Source organism: Xenopus laevis, chromosome 7L (assembly GCF_017654675.1).
Source record: "Xenopus laevis strain J_2021 chromosome 7L, Xenopus_laevis_v10.1, whole genome shotgun sequence".
Taxonomy (NCBI): Eukaryota; Metazoa; Chordata; class Amphibia; order Anura; family Pipidae; genus Xenopus; species Xenopus laevis.
The window spans coordinates 102319197-102332867 of record NC_054383.1 but is presented as its reverse complement, the minus strand read 5'-3'; the positions used below and the strand labels follow the sequence as shown (position 1 = coordinate 102332867).

General features: G+C 36.4%; 1 long non-coding RNA gene across 1 annotated transcript; it reads right to left on the bottom strand.

The window, feature by feature from the left end:
• Positions 1–373: 373 nt before the first annotated feature.
• Positions 374–13316, bottom strand: LOC121395589. The gene is made up of 3 exons (XR_005962574.1): positions 12553–13316; positions 11016–11114; positions 374–2226 (listed from the first exon to the last, which is right to left on the bottom strand). It is a non-coding gene; the product is annotated as an uncharacterized LOC121395589 (long non-coding RNA).
• Between the last annotated feature and the right edge of the window lie 355 nt (positions 13317–13671).

Sequence of the window (13671 nt, the reverse complement as noted above, 5' to 3'; positions counted from 1 at the left end):
AGCCAATGATAAACAAAACTCCCATGAATTAAGAGGGGTTCCCAAACTTTTTCATATGACTGTATAATATTATAATAATAAGCCTGGAACTGCACTGTAAGTTTAATTGTTTAATATTCAAATCAATATGTACAGTATTTTCAATCAAAAGTAGAAAAGTCATAACAACTCAAGAAACAAGCAACATATACTGGGGCTCATTTATAAACACTGGGCAAATTTGCACCTGGGCAGTATCCCATGGCAACCAATCAGAGGCCTGCTTACATTGCTCAACCTGCAGCTGGCTGAAAAAAGCCACTCACTGATTGGTTGCTATGGGTTACTGCCCAGGTGCAAATTTGCCCAGTGTTTATAAATGAGCCCCACTGTGATCAAAGAAATTAATTTTAACCCATCTAATATAATTCATACATATTAAAAAATATATACGGAATCAATAATCTCAGGTTACATTTTGGAACCCTTGAAGCGCAAAATGAAAATCTTTAATTTAGGTTTCGAAGGATTTTTTGTCCAGAATGCCCATTGATCAGTTCTACCTTGAAGGCATTTGCTCAAAATACTTTGCCGCTATTACTAATTTCCCCAGTGTCACAGGTGCAACAGATTGTGGGCATGTTGCAATTGTTTTTCTCAAGCACAAGAACAGATGCTGTATAGTAGAAACTATTTCTATTCATTTGGTTCTCGGATAGTAATGTAAACTGTTGTTTTAATGTATTTACAAAACTATAATGTTGCAATATTTAACAAAGAGAAACTGTCTGCAGAAAACAGTTTCACTTTGACTATTATTTTTAGGGGAGGCAAATTGTTCTGGGAAGAACACGGCATCATTTATCTTTGTTTACAAGATAAATGTACAACCTGACATATCTGTTTTGCAAACATTTATTTAGGCATACAGTAATGAAACTTGTGTTGCTGTATTTTCTAGTGCCTATGCTCCACTATAACTGTTAAATTATTTGCATATTTCAAAGGTACCCAAATATAATGAATTATGTTTTTATCATCTCTCCTGATTTATGTGGGTGTACACGAAATAAGCAAGAGATAAACAACATGGAGCTCAACTTCTAAAACAGCTGAAAAACTGCACCAGTGTTCTAACCAACAGCCCCAATATGATCTTTGCTTTTGTTTTAGACAACTGACCAATTGAAACGAATTGATGGTTTTGTTAACTGAACAAATGCTACTTAGCAAATGGGCCTATATGTGGGTATTCATTTGAGTCTATCTTGTTTTTAGGAGAATCAACATGGGCAGTTGCTACTGAGATAAGCAAGAATAATTTCAACACTTCTAAATTCAGCAGTCATGATGTATATTTGTAACGCAGTACCATATTAATGGAGTTTGAAAAAGAGCAATTTAGTGCTTTCCAGATTAATGATATTTCAAAATGAGTAATCCAATTATTCTTGTGTGCGAAATTATGTGTGCGTTAATATGTGTGTGCCTATAATATGGAAAACCATTGTGCTGATTGTTTACTGTTGAGCCATACTTTCACTTCCATTAATCTAAGCAAATAAAAATAATATATACATAGAACTGCACTGTAAAGTACTGTAAAGCCCAAGTTTTTCAAGTGTTTTTCTTTAGTCATATCATTTGTTTTCTACATGTGTTGTACAAAAAAGACATTTTGTACATTTTTAAGGATGTCTTTGAGCTACTTACTTGCATGACATTTACATAGTATGCTCAAGTTGCACGTGCCAGCATAAGGTTCACTTTCAAGCAGAACTCATGCATTTCATACCAGATGTCACGTAGGCTCCCTAAATTCAGAACAAGTGCTAAGTTACCTGGCCACGGCTCAATCTTCTGCCTGTAGCAGCCGCCTTTGGCATCTGGAGGAGCCCTCAGTTACTCAGATGTTGCCAGGTCTTAACTTGAGAGGAGCAAAGCAAGTGTTCTGAACGAACAAAGGTGCACGTGAATTTTCTAGGTTTTGGATGGAAAGCAACAGTTCAGTGAGTAGACGTAAAGCGTAGTCAGCAGGCCAAGTTGGTACAGGTGGAGTTTAAGCAAGGTCAATCTGGCCGGGGTCGGTACAGGCAGCGTTCAAAGAATAGTCAGGCAGGCAAGGGTCAATATCGGTAGAGTTCAGAATAGTCAGGCAGGCAGGGATAAGGACTGGAAGAGTTCAGAATATTCAGTCAGGCAAGGGTCAGCATTGGCAGTGTTCAGGATAGTCAGACAGGCAAGGATCTAAACCGGAATCAAACAAAACAAAATCACGCCCAGATACTAACGAATTAGACCTAACAACGGACAATGATTTTCAGCCCAAAGCCCCTTTAATGGTTAATGGTTGGTAAAAGGTGGGGTTTTTTTTGCACCATTTAGAAAAAAAAAAGTTGTTCCAACAGAGCATAGGAAAACTCACTATGAAATTCAATGAAGACTTAATACTGCAGCAGTCATCATGTGACTCTATATAGTGCTATAAATATATCAGTCAAGAAACAAAAGAAACTTAAATTAGTGTTTTTTCCCTTTGGATTTTCTGAATTGCATGTAGGTACGTAGTATGACTATCAATGAAGTGGCTGACTGTGCGTTCTTTACCTCTGGGATGTTCTTGAATAAGTCCTATTAATATCCCTTTGAATTTACATTTCCATAAAATGTATTTCCACTTGGCTGTCATCACACTGACCTCATTTAGTTCATGGATTTTTCCCTGCACATTTAGGGGCAGATTTATCAACGGTCAAATTTCGAATTAAAAAACTTTGAAATTCAAATTCAAAAAGACCAACCGAATTAAGTCAAAGTTTTTTTTCGATCAAATTCAATTGTACAAATCGAAGTAATAGCGCATTTGATCAAATTCGAATCCAAGTTTTTTTTTTTGTGAAAAAAAACTTGGATTTCTCTAAGTCCACTTATTGACTCCAAATAGGTTCTAGAAGGTCCCCCATAGGCTAAAACAGCAGTTTTAGATGGCAAATGGTCGAAGTCTAATTTTTAAAGAGACAGTCCATGTTCAAATCGTGTGCACTCTTAATACTAGTAAAAGTACTAGAGCAAAATACATTGGGGTCTATGGGTGTTATGTAGCCACATTTTTTAACAGCTACATTTTTTCAGAGTTTTGTGAAAATATTAACCAATGGCAAGATGCAGAATCCATACTTGGCGAAAAATGTACTCATCTCTACAGACAGGGTGGAAAACACTGCAATATATAAAATACATACCAGAGAATACATACATACATATATACATACTGTACAATGAGAAATATTGAGTGAGACAAAGGAATAAGGAGGCCCCTACCCCATATACCTTGCAGTTTTTGTACATAGGTAATTTTAAGACAAAAATCACTCCTCTTTTGAACTAACAAGCTGGAAGAAGACTATGGAAAAACACTGCTATTAAATACAAAAATGAGGTCTTCTCTAGTGATGGGCGAATAAATTCGCCTGACATGAATTCGCTGCAAATTTCCACGTTTCGCTGCCGGCGTCAATTTCCAATTTTCAAGATTTTTTCGTGAAAATGTCAGAATTTCACGATTTTTTTGTAAAATCCTTAAAATTTCATGATTTTTCAGTGAAAACGTTCAAATTTTAAGTTTTTTCAGTGAAAACGTCCAAATTTCACAATTTTTTTGAGAAAACGTTTGCATTGATTTTTTCGTGATCTTTCGGATTTCACGATTTTTTGTGAATTTTTTCGCCGTTTCGCGAATTTTGCTAGTCTTCTCATAACTGTGTACAGCAACATGTAATTCCAGGTGTTGTCTGTCACAATACCTATTTAAACAACTGGCATTTGTAGATATTTTAAAACCAGAAAAGAATATTCTAGGATAAGCTGTTTTGTAGCACATCTACAGTATAAGACCGAGAAGGGTAGACCTCCTTCCACCATCCCACAGAGGGACAGGTTTTCACAGAGGAAACAAAGTGATACTGACCTATTCATATAACTAGAATGTATGTGTCATTAATACTAGTTATGCAGCACTAAAATGTAAGGTTTACACTGTCCCCAGCTCAGCTTGACCCAGTATTAGTAGGGGTAAGTATCATTGGCTATCGGGTAATTTATGGGTAGAGAGAACATTGCAGCACTGCATGGCTAGTAATAGTGACACAATCCTCACAGTTAAAGAAATGTCAGCATTATTTTAATATGTTTAGAGAAAGAATGGGAAGACTCAAAGTTCACACCCAGGCAAAGTGCTGAATCAAGGGGATTAATAAGGATGTTTCAGTAATATTTGTCATAAGGAGCATAGGGCCAGGCTTGGGTTAAAGATGATTAGTTCAATGTTCTTTTTTTTAAGTGTGAGATGGAGTTAATTCATCCACAAGATGATAGCTAGGAGGCAATTGGAGACCTGACTTTCAGTAGTTAGTGAAGGGGTAGCTAAATATATCTGAATCTCATCTGCATACAAATTATATTTGAAGAAAAATGAATGAACAAGGTGATTCAAAGAAAAATTGTTTAGGAAGAACAACCGATGGCCAAATTCAGGCATCACAACGTTAAACTGAACTGGACCAGAGACATTTTTAGTATAAGAGAAAACGCAGAATCAAGTAGAACAGTATGTAATGTAGAGTACATTTCGAGAATATTGCAATATTGCAAATTGACAGATTGCAAAGGTGCCTTATGATGGAAGACAAGACACCAGGAGTTCAGTAAAGTTTAGAGGTAAAAAGGAAGAAAAGAAAAACAAGGCAGTAGTTGCCTAATGACACTGCTTGCACTTTTGGCTTGATATAAAGGAGCACAGAGATGAGATAGGTCTTACTATGCCCAGTACCTCCAGTTCTATTCCTTAATGACAGCATTTCTGATATTCTACAGTAGTTGCCACTGCTTGCACAATTCTGGAAAGCAGGGAGTCAGTGTGCAAAGTACAAAAACAGGAGCATTGTGCCCATTTAGTGCACTTTGCACACTGCCTAGGAGGTCAAACACTAATATTTGGATAATTAAATACCAATGAAAATGCCTTTTCTGTTTATAAAAGCAATTTGACTTAATTCTCTTCACTCATAATTTGCAGTCTTGAGCTAAGTCCCAATATATTTAAGATAATGTCATTTTTTTCTGTCTTACCAATAAATGCTGAATAGCAACTTACTGAAAATAGTAATTATGATATATTTGCAACATATTTCTAATTGTGATTAGTATTTTAAACCTTTATATTATGACCAAACCTTATGCCAGATGAGCTAAGGCATGAGCAATTATAGACTGTTTGCAGGCATCCATATGTAGAATATCAGAAATGCTGTCATTAAGGAATAGAACTGGAGGTACTGGGCATAGTAAGACCTATCTCATAAGCAGTCACAGATCTAAAAAAACATTTATTTGTTTACGAAAAACCAGGATTTTTAACCAAAGGAAAAAAATTACAGTATGTCAACGCTGTTGTATTTTTGTGCAACATTTTCCTTACATCAAAATTATACCACAGATGGATATTCACATGAGGCAAAATTAACCCAATAGGAGAGCTGAGCTTGGCATTCTCTACTACCTATAGCAGCTACCTTTGACTTGGGGTCTGATCCTCAGCTACACAGGTCATACTGCATAAGTACTCCAATACTCCCATAATAGCAGCAGAGATGTCAAACATTATGGAGGTAAAAAAATGTTTTTTCAGATCAGTCAGACAGGCTAGGTCAATACCAAGAGGAACAGAACTGCAAAGATAAATAACTAAAAGGTATGTCAGGGAAACATGCCAAGGCCAGATAGGTGGCAGATGTCTATCTGAGGTGAATTACAAGCAGATCAGATCAGTGGACTGGACACCATGAATAAAGCAGATTAAACTGTAACAATTGATGAAGAAGGAAAGATTGGAATGGATCACCTATGACTAAGTACTGAAGGGAACGAAAAGCGTAAGGTGGATCGTCATGGGGTCAGTATGAAAATATTTTTATTATGGATTTTTTGAATAAAAATGAAATTTTGAATTGCGGGACATTCTTTGCAATAATTGAGCATTGGAATGGAGGCAGGGCTGGAACAGACTGAAAGCAGGACTGGGATGAGCAATTTACAACCCAAGTTCACCTAGTAGCACAGAGAACCTTGACCTATAATTGACAAAGTGCAAAGTGCAATAAGAATTAATTGCTAAATAGAAAGCATGCATGCAACACGTTTTTGTCAACATTATAAATGTGTCTATGAGAAAAACAAAAAAAAGGACCCAGGATAATTAAGCAGGCAAATTACTCTGCAATTATTACATAATTTGTTGCATGATACTATGAATATTCAGTAACATGTAGAGAATTTTTTTTATATATATACAAATACTGTAGGCATGAAAGTGACCTGTTTCGTCATATTTTTTTCCGATGATATTTGTACCCATCTAGTTTTTTCCCATCTTGCCCTCTTATATCCAGACAAACTTCTCTCCCCATATCAACATTTCCTGATAAAAAAGTGCTTCTATGTTTCAGTAGCTCATTATCAATAAACAAGATCTACTAACTACAACACACTTCACTGCATATCTTTTTAGTACAATATAAACATTGCACTTTAGCTATTACTATACGTAATTGGTTGTAGTTGTGTACGATCAAGTGCAAAGCATATCAATAGAGGCTAAATTCATACTATACAGTGCTGTGCTAACAATACAAAATAAAATAATATAAGTCAGTATTCTTGGTTGCATGTATTGAAGCTTCTCATCTATAAACTCTTTTAGTCATAAATAAGTTGCAGTAATGTAATAAAACATTTCAACTGCTTCTGCTTCATATAATTTATCTTCCCCCATGATACACTGTATGTATCAATTTATTTAGATGCTCTGAAAGATGTTTCAAGCAGCAATTATGACACGAAAGAAGAAATTTTCCAGATATCAAAACAAAAATTACAGCATTAGTCATGAGAGAAGAAACGTATTGTACTGTAGCGGCTCCAAAACTCCCTTGCACATTTAATACAACCAACAAATGAAGCAACAAATACAGTTTGAATTATATGAATTCTGTTTATATAGAACAGCTCATACTGCAGATTATTAGTCTATCAAAGTTGTTCATTTACAGAATTGTTCAACGTGTCAGACGTCAGCCTCATAGTTATTTATTGGTGTATTTAAACTCAATTAACCTTATGGCAGTCTAACAGTGATGCAGTTTTATTCTAGAATCAGCACTAAAAGATGACTACCTCTTTTCTTTCAATTAATAAAGGCTATATATGTAAATCAAGGTTGGGATGTAGTACATTTCTTTAACACTTTTACTGTTTATGCTCCCTATTACATATATAAAAATATGCACTTACTGTATATAGGGCTGTCAGAGATGGAAAGATGCAAGTGCAGTTAGCTGGGTTATATGATCCATTTTACATATATGAACTATGTCCAATAGCAAGAAAAATTGTTCATCTACACCAGTGATCCGCAACCAGTGGCTCATGTTTGTCACCAACACCTTGGCTGTTGCTCCCAGGGGCCTCAAAGCAGGTGCTTATGTTTGAATTTCAAGCTTATAGGCAAGTTCTGGTTGCATAAAAACCAGATGTACTGCCAAACAGAGTCTCCCGTAGGCTGCCAGTGCTCATATGAGCTACCAAATAGCCAATCACAGCTCTTATTTGGCACCCCAGGAACTTTTTTCATACTTGCTCCCCCTTTTTTTACAATTACTAGTGGCTCACAGAGAAAAAAAGATCGGTACCTCTGATTTACACTCATGACAACAGAACACATAAACAAATTGTGTATGGGAAGTTTTGTGTTTGCACTTAAAACCTAGCATTTGCTTAAACCAATGATTGCTCCAAACAAATGTAATATAAATGTTATAAATAAAGTTTGGTTTAAAAAACACAGAGACAATACCCCAGTTATGGGGGAAGGGGGTGGGAGGCTGATAATGGATGCATTTTAAACAACTCTCCAGTAAGATAGAAGATGTGTCCATTTGGATCCCCTCATGAGACTTTGGGGCCGATTCACTAACTTCGAGTGAAGGATTCGAAGTAAAAAAACTTCAAATTTCGAAGTGTTTTTTGGGCTACTTCGACCATCGAATGGGCTACTTCGACCTTCGACTTCATCTACGACTTCGAATCTAGGATTCGAACTAAAAATCATTCGACTATTCGACCATTCGATAGTCGAAGTACTGTCTCTTTAAGAAAAAACTTCGACCCCCTAATTTGCCATCTAAAACCTACCAAACTCAATGTTAGCCTATGGGGAAGGTCCCCATAGGCTTGCCTAAGTTTTTTTGGTCAAAGGATAATCCTTCGATCGTTGGATTAAAATCCTTCGAATCGTTAGATTCGAAGGATTTTATCGTTCGATCGAAGGATTATTCCTTCGATATTCGAAGTTGAAGGATTTTAATTCCAAGTCGAATATCAAGGGTTAATTAACCCTCGATATTCGACCCTTGGTGAAGTATACAGTAAATATTTACAAGTTACAAGACTGATGCCCACTTATTTGCTATCTGGCTAAAATTTGATACCCATTTTTTTGTGATTTCAACCATCTCCAACAGTAAGGAGGGTTGATATTTAGACAAAAGGCAGGAAATACATGCCTCTTTTGAATCCAGTGTAAATCCAGTGTACTGTACATTGTTCATAGCCTTTTATTGAACTGAATCTCAGACTACTCCTTATTTTTGTCAAGATGTGAACGCAACTTTATAAATATAATAATCTGAATAATAATAATCTGAATATGTGATTGAAACGTTGATTTTGCACCAAAAAAGGGTTTTTTCATTTTTAAGCAAGTCATGTGAGTGCTGAGTCATTGCTGTGGATATGCTTGCTGAGCTACCACTTGACACCCAGGCAGTTGGATGATTTTTTCTGTGTGCCCTCCTTTACTATAGTGTTATATATAAATATACTGTATATAATCTTTTTGGTATTTGGTTAATTTGTATGTGAAGGGCCTCATGCCTTGAATTGGTGAGCAAGAACATTGCTATGCTCTCAAAATGAAGTATGTATTTTTCATAAAAAGAATCAAACTGGAAAATGGTATATAGGGTTCACTCTCAAGAAATGTTTTTGACCAGCTCTAAATGGACTAAATTAGTCTAGTCATCTCTTCCTGATACACTTTGTATGTATATGTATGTATGTATAATTTTATTTGTAAAGTGCTGTTAAGGAGCCGCAGTGCATAAAAGTACAATATATATAAAAGTATACATGGGGGAGACAATTCACATAATAAATATATACAGGATCATAGGACAAAGATCTTAAGTGCTATGTGGTAAGAGACATTGTGGGAAGTAGGTCCCTGCGCCGTAGAGCTTACAGTCTAAGTGGATGGGAGGCTAACATACAGGTACAAATTGGAGATGAAAAAGTGCCCACGGTAAGGCATAGCCAGTAGTGACAGGACTAGGCTAATGTTCTAGTGCTCCAAAAGATAGGCTCTTAGTTTTTTCTTGTAGAGATTAAGAGAGGATTCCTTACGGAGGAATTCAGGGATGGAATTTCAGAGGTAAGGAGCAGCAAGATAGAAGGGTTTGAGATAAGAGGTGGCAGTGGATGTGGATGGTGTGAAGAGAAGGTGGCTCTGAGAAGAGCAGAGAAGATGACCAGGAACGTATAGTGAGACAAGAGAAGAAATGTAGTGAGGAGCAGAGGAGTGAAGGGCTTTGAATGTTAGTAGAAGGGTTTTATATGCTATCCTTTGCTTAACAGGCAGCCATGCTAAGGATTTTAGTTGGGGTTGAGCAGGTTCCCTTTTAGGAGAGAGCAGAAGGATCCTGGTAGCAGAGTTTAAGATGACCCCTAAGCAGAGTGCTGAGTTAACCGGGTTAATAGTAATGCCATCATGCCACTTTAAAAAATTATTTATTTTGCAAATGTAGCACTTACAATTTGTAAGTTAACATTGTTCTGAGCACTGAGTAAAAAGTACCATGGGGTGGAGGTTGGAAAAGGAACAGTAATTGTAAGAGGTTAAGACCTCCAGTGCTGGCATGTTGAAGAACTGAAGGATAATTGTAATTAGTTTTCAGAATTTTTAATTATAGAAGTTGTATAAATAATCACAAAGCACAGCTTTGCTAATGAGAGTCCTTGTGCCTAAAAACTCAGGGAAGCATTTGTTAGAGAGTCTGTGAAAGCTCTGCTGTTAATTAGGTGTCTCGCTGCCAGCAGGATTTTAAGAACAGAAGAAACATTTATACATATACTGTAAATCAGTCTGAATCTGATTCTCAGTAACAATTATGGGATAGCATAGCACAAACACAGTTATTTTGTAGTACATAAATGCTGCATTATGCCAGACAAAAGAAATGTAACCAAACCCTGATTTTGCATGTAGATTTCATCATTTGTCATACAATGAATTTGCAAAAACACAGCACACTGATAAAGCAATGCTATTTTAAAAAATAGGGTGTGCGACCTTGACTATTAATCTATGTTTTTCTAAAAAAAAATCTATTTTATGAATTAGTTTGCTCATTAAAATCTACAGTACAAAGTTGATTATTCACATCTCCTTAGAACTTTTTTTTTATTGTTTTGGCTTTAGACATAGAGCAGATTGCTTTTTTCATGTTCCTGCTGGTTAGTTTGTTGTGCCAGGTTGTAGAAATGGAAGGGGCTATGTTTGAAAGTCACTAGAAGATCTATGAGTCATGGCTCAGTATATGAAAATATAAATAATTATATATTCACGTTTAGACAATATCCAGCATGAATCATGCATGTAGGATAATTTGTCAAAAAGGCTGTAGTGCAATATTTTTGCACCATAGACTGTGATGCTTCTGTTGCCCACCCAAGTCTTTCAGTGTACAAGTTGAAAATATTGGGAATACTGATAAGCTATTTTGTCCCATTTGCAAAAAAATTGGATAATGGCAAAAGTGACCACACGACTTTTTCAGAGCCAAAACATTGACGTCTATGGGCTTTTTTTCGTGGCAGAACCTGGAGAAAAATGTTGATCATCACTAATTAGGAAATATGCGTACCTTGATAGTAGCAGACTGTTGACTCCCTGGTCCTTTAATTTGTTATATATCTTGCTAGTTCATGTTAGTCCGATCCTCTCTGAATGCTACACTCACCTCCTCTCATGTGAAAACAGAAAAAAACAGGGGAAGAGAAATGGAGAGAATTAAAGTTGATAAAGAAAAAACAGGTGAGAGGAAACAGTCAAAGGGAAGTACAAGATTCATCTCTCTCATGTAGCACAGGTAAACATAATATTTTAAGTAAAACTGCAGAAACCAATATTTTTATTAAATCCTCAACATGACTGGAACATTTCTGGACATGTATCTGTACTTATCAAAACACTAGAATAAAATGGCATTATAAAATGGCATCATAAATACCCTAATTGTTTGTTACATGTCCTTAAATGATAATTGATTCAGAAAAGACTACAGGATTTCAGATTTTACTTTAAGAAATAATGATTCATTATTTTAAGAGTAACATAATACAAACAGTGGATCTATTTTAGAGCAATCAAATGCAATCTCACTATACACTGGATACCCAAATAAACAAAACAGCTGGCTCCATGAAATAACAGATGTGGCTTGTTCTGATACGGTGGATTACATTTTTATAAAGTACAAGCTTAGACAAGCATTTTTTTTTTACAATTTCCACCAAAAACTCATGCTGTTCAAATGGACTGAAATAAAGAATTTCTATAATTTTAGACCAGGACACAGCAAATAAAGCTTTATGTGTACATAAAAATGCTTAGCCGTTAAATAATACCGTCTGTTACTAAAAACAATGCAAAATATTCAATAGAGGAAAATTAGAAAAACAAATACATTTTGAAAAAAGTCAATTTGTTTGGCACCCCATCTATAGGGATGTCGCGGACTGTTCTGCGGCGAACTTGTTCGCGCGAACATCGGCTGTTCGCGTCCGCCGCAAGTTTGCGAACGTCGCGCGACATTCGCCAATAGGCGTTCGCGTCAAAATCGTTCGACCATTCGACCATTCGGTCGCTAAAATCGAACAATTTTCGTTCGATTCGAACGAAAATCGTTCGAACGAACGATTAAAATCCTTCGATCGTTCGAATCGAACGATTTTCGGATGTTCGAAGTTCGCGAACTGTTCGCATTTTTTGCCGGTGTTCGCGAACGGCGTTCGCGAACACATTATCGGCGGTTCGCTACATCCCTACCCATCTATAATACAGTAGTTATCAAATTGTTTTCTGATTAAATCCTCCTTGAAGGTCCTGCCTTTGGTCAGGGGCCCCCAAGCTCATGAAATATGAACAGCTATAATAAAATAGGAAAATATCAGTGTAGCAATTATGCAGTTACAATTCCAAGTATATTTAAGACAGTAAATCTTTACACTAAATGACCTTCAAGCTAGACTTTTAGATGTATCTAGGAAATCAAATGACCATACTCCCTGATTCTTGCTCTAACTGGCCTTGAGTCTGAGCCGCCTCTCTGACTTCAAGCCCTCCCCCTTCAAGGGGGGGAGCAGCCCCACAGTTTTGGAACCACTCCTTCAATCACTTACCTCATACCCGAGGCTGGCTCTCCACTTCAGTAAAACTTGTACAGACCTGGGGTAGTTTTCAGTAGGGTGGTAGTTGTCATCGATCTCCATCTGCCCACAAATTCTCCTTGTCAGGCCAGGACAGCAGATGTGCCAACCCAAATTTGAAACCTTCTACACCTTCCAAAATTTAGACTTTCAGCTCAATTCTAAGCTTATGTAAAAAGTATCAAAATTATTCCATGCTCCTGAGTCATAAAAAACAGTCCTCACTGGTGCCTCAAAGGAATACTTTGCTGATTCTCCCTCCAAGAAATCTATGCTTAATTGCCACTGATCTTTGAACTTGAATGGAGCCAGACAAATGATAGTGTGAAATGGCCAGGCTATGCTATGACTATCCCTTCTACATCCAGAAATGGCTGCATTGAATGAAGATTCATGAGAGAACCTGCAGAGCAGTCCTGAATTGCAGACTAAAAAGGAGCATGGTTTACAAGAAGTTGGCTTGACTATTATGTAGATTGGGGCATGTCTGGGCATTACTTGTTGTGGTTTATAGAGAGAAGTGCATAGTCAAAAATGACAGCAGGTTTTTTAACTTTAAGGAACAGATTTAACAAGGGTCAAATTTTGAAGTAATGGGAGTTTTTTTTTAACTCCCATAACTGTGAAATTCAAATAAAAGAGACCAATCATAATTTATTGGAAAAATCTACATTTTTAACTTCAGATGAATAGGCTGTATTTGAATAGTTTGAATCGAAGTTTTAGCACATTTGATCGAATTCAAAGGATTTGCCCCAAAAAACTTTGATTTTTCAAAGTCCACAAATTGACTCCAAATCTGGCAGGTTTTAGATGGCGAATGGTCGAGTCAAAGTTTTAAAGAGACAGTACATGATAAATTTCGATATTCGATTTTTTTTCAAATACGATTCGAATTTGGACTATTCCCTAGTCGATGTAAACAAAAAATAGCTCGAAATTCGAATTTTTTTACTTCGAATTTTCACTTCGATCCTTGATAAATCTAAATATTGCAGGTATACCGTAAAGCACAACACTCTCATTATAAGCTGTGCTTTGCCCCTCTTGTCAATTTTATAATCTCATACAATATGCAAAGAACAGATTGCA